Source organism: Myotis davidii, unplaced genomic scaffold, assembly GCF_000327345.1.
Source record: "Myotis davidii unplaced genomic scaffold, ASM32734v1 scaffold865, whole genome shotgun sequence".
Lineage (NCBI taxonomy): Eukaryota > Metazoa > Chordata > Mammalia > Chiroptera > Vespertilionidae > Myotis > Myotis davidii.
In genome coordinates, this window is record NW_006296406.1 from 312,146 (window position 1) to 315,965 (window position 3,820).

The 3,820-nt window shown below is 35.9% G+C and overlaps 1 protein-coding gene across 10 annotated transcripts in view; it reads right to left on the minus strand.

The window, feature by feature from the left end:
* The window catches only part of CADPS2 (Ca2+ dependent secretion activator 2), a 313,909-nt gene that overhangs the window by 159,041 nt on the left and 151,048 nt on the right, over positions 1-3,820 (minus strand). The gene's annotated exons all lie outside the window — the stretch shown is intronic.

A 3,820-nucleotide genomic window follows, 5' to 3' on the forward strand; every position in this document is an offset into this window, starting at 1 on the left:
GGGAGATGAAAGCCATTTAGCCAAGCCTCAACTGGGTTCAATAACAACAACAACAACAAAAACATAACAGGGGACTTAATTCAACGGCATATTTGCATAGAAATCACATTTAAAAAACACACCCATATTATACATTTATTTGAGGTATCTTTTGATGACTTGGAGGTGCTAAACTCCAATTACTGGCATTTACCTGGGTGCAGAACATTACAAGTTAAAGGTGCTGCTCAGAGACAGGGAGGGATCCATCAAAGAGGAAACCAGGGGTCGGAATATGCAGGACCTTCTCTAGATGATGGTCAGGGGTATTCTAGGCATAAGGGGAAGTCATGGAAGGATGTAAGCAGCAAGTTGGCAAAATATGAGTTATGTTCAAGTAGATTATTCTGGCAATGAAAAGATTGTAAGGAGAACAGCGGAAAGTGAAAGCAGAGAGAACCTGGAGTCCGTGTGAAGGATGTAGGGGTCCCGTTGTATGGGAGAGCATATTTGCCAATGATACATCAGATTAAGGGTTTATTTCCAAAATATATAAATAACTCATACAACTTAACAAAAGGAAGACAAATAGTCCAATTTAAAAATGGGTAGACATTTCCCCACAGAAGATAAACAATCCCCCCCAACACCGAGGACTGATCTAATAAAGCCTAATTTTCTTTCTTTCTTTTTTTAAATCATATTTTGTTTTATTAAAAATGCTCTGACTTTTTCCTCTACTAAACTGTATATATATTTATTTTGGGCCAGAATCATACCTGCCTTATTTACCAATGTATCTAAAAAACAAAGCAAAGTTACTGGTACATAGTAGGAACATAAACAATATTTGTTTAATGAGTGAATGAATAACATTAATCTATGCATTCAATCAAGTCACTGAAATTATTTACTTTTGTATAAAATTTAACATTGCTTTAATTAAGCTATAAAATATTTAATAAAGTTGAACTGTTTTGTCAAGAATTGTGAAGAGCCTGAGATGTTGTCCCAGTGGTATTAGGCACTTGGGTCAGAAGAAAAGAGTTCCTATTGGTACAACAAAATCAGCAGCCAGATGTCACAGCATTAGTTCTCTACCCTTGAGTCTTGCGGGTGCTGTGATAGAGCCTAAGAGCCAATGGGATTTTTATTTTTTATTTTTTATTTTTCATATGTAAATCTTTTTTTAACTAATTTTCATATTAAAGCAATCAGTATATTAGAAACTCTCTTTCGCCTGTTGTCACTTAACCAATCTCCAATAAGTACATGTAGCAATTGAGCTCCTTGGTATTTACCCAAAAGAGTTGAAAACTTATATCCACACACAAAATCTGCACATGGATGTTTAAAGTAACTTTATTCATAATTGCTAAAACTTGGAAACAACCAAGATGTCCTTCAGTAGTTGAATAGATGAATAAACTGTGATTCATCCAGACAATGAAACACTATTCAATGCTTTTTAAAAAGTGAGCTTTTAAGCCATGGAAAAACCTTAGATGCATATTACTAAGGGAAAGAACTCAACCTGAAAAGCCTATGTACTGTATGACTCCAACAATATGACATTCTAGAAAAGGCACACCATGGAGACAATAAAAAAGACCAGTGGTTGCCGGGGAAGAAGAAGAAGAATGCACAGGTGGAGCCCAGAAGACTTGTAGGGCAGTGGAAACACTCTGCATGGTATTACAATGATGGATACATGTCATTTGACATTTACCCAAATACACATAATGCACAACACCAGGAGTAAACCGTAATGTAAACTACAGACTTAGGATGATCATGGATGGTTCAATGTCAGTTCATCCTTGGTAATGAATGCACCAAGTGATGCTGATAACAGGAGAAACTATGCATGTGTGGGGGCAGGAGTTATATGGGAAATCTCTGTACCTTTCTCTCAATTTTTAACTTAAAGGTGCTCTTAAAAATTAAGTCATATATAAAAAAGGGAAAAATTTAAAAAAAAAGAGTTACTTGTAAAACTCTATGCTTATTAAGAGTCAGCTGGGTGTGTTTCTGCCAGTGACATGAGGTATTGAAATTATGGAGTTAGGTTTCTAAATAAATGTATGAAATATGACTATGAAAAAGAAGCTGCTGTTTCGATGAAAAATCAGTTAAATGCTTTAGAAAGACTTGATAGAGACAAGTCACCAACACAAACTTGTCAAATTAGGTGTGAGCAAGACACCTATAGATGGGAATAAAATCAAAATGTCCAGAAAGGTCCGCACTCAAACTGCTCGGTAAATGCATTTTAGTTCTTGTGTCAATTTAAAGACGTCAAACCTATAAACCAAAGAACATGACTTACAAGTGGGCTTTGGAAGACAGCTCACCAAGAACTTCAACAAGGGCCCTTACTCAAAGCAAATGCTTGGGCTTCATATCAAAAGACTGTCGATGTGTGTGCACATGTGTATACACCTTTGATTAAATTAGTTGAAGGGTCAATGCGGTGGGGAAGGGAACATAGGTAATACTTTCAACTATAAAGATTTAAAAAAAATAAAAAATTACATAAACTTACAACTAAATAAATCATATTAAAAACAATGGTAATACATACTAAAAAAATACTGGTTCTAATCACATAAGAAAAGGTTACATTTTAGCCATTAAAAATAAAAGATAGACTGGCTGTTTGCAATGTAGACAAAACTACTTTTGACTACACTTTTTTACTTTTCATGAAATTTCTATGCCACATGGCACATAATTTATTCAGTAATTGATAGGTGGACATATTGCTAGAAGATAGCAAATGACAATTTTCCTCCCTTGGCATTTCATCATATCATTCTGAGTTAGATCATTTAAGCTTGCTTAATGTGTGAGTGGGAATCAATGAGATTTTACAGACTGTTTTCTGTTAAGAATTAAAAAAAATGACTTTTAATGTATTCCCATTGGAAATAAAATAGCTTAGGTTTATCATAGAATAAAATGACTACTATTTAGAAAGTTATTCTTTCATGTAAATTTAACTTAATGAATATATATGAGCAAATGTGATCCATGATTCAAAAAGAACAAAACATAAATCCACAAAACCAAGTGTCAGCCAAACTATATATTCTAGTAATTGTCTACACTCAGAATCCTATCTCAAATAATCTACCGGTCAAGTGATTTAAGGACATAACTGTGTAAGTGACATGTGGCACATCTGTATAAAATGAGTGCTTTTATGTATGTTTATCTTTAAAACATCAGAATGATACATTGGTGCTCAAGATATCATTTGATAATTCAGAAGACCTTCTAAATCTTTTCAGGGGATCTATGAGGTCTAAACTATCTACACTAATAAAAGACAAGCATGCAAATCTTCAGAGGATCTATGAGGTCAAAACTATCTACACTAATAAAAGATAAACATGCACATTGACCGTACTTTTGCTATGCCCTAAGCCATGCCCACCAGCCAATCAGAGTGACTATATGCAAATTAACCCAACCAAGATGGTGGTTGGCAGCCAGGGAGCTGGAGCAAGCAGGAGGTGTGGTTGCCCCAATGATGGAGGAAGCCAAGCTTCCCGCTTGCTGTGTCAGGCTCTGAGCTCCACTCAAAGCAACGAAGTTTCAATTATAGAAGGTAAATAAACCCCAGATACCTGCTTTCAGCTGGCCATGGCCACAGAGCTGGAGTGAGCAGGAGGCTTCCCTCCTGCCCGCCCTGCTGGCTCCTCTCAAAGCTACAAAGTTTCAATTATAGAAGGTAAATAAATCCCAGAAGAAAAAAGAAAAAAGAATAAAAGGAGAGGCTGGGAACTTCTGTCACCAAGGAGGCTTGGCCAGCCTGAAAAAGGCCCCCACCCCCTCA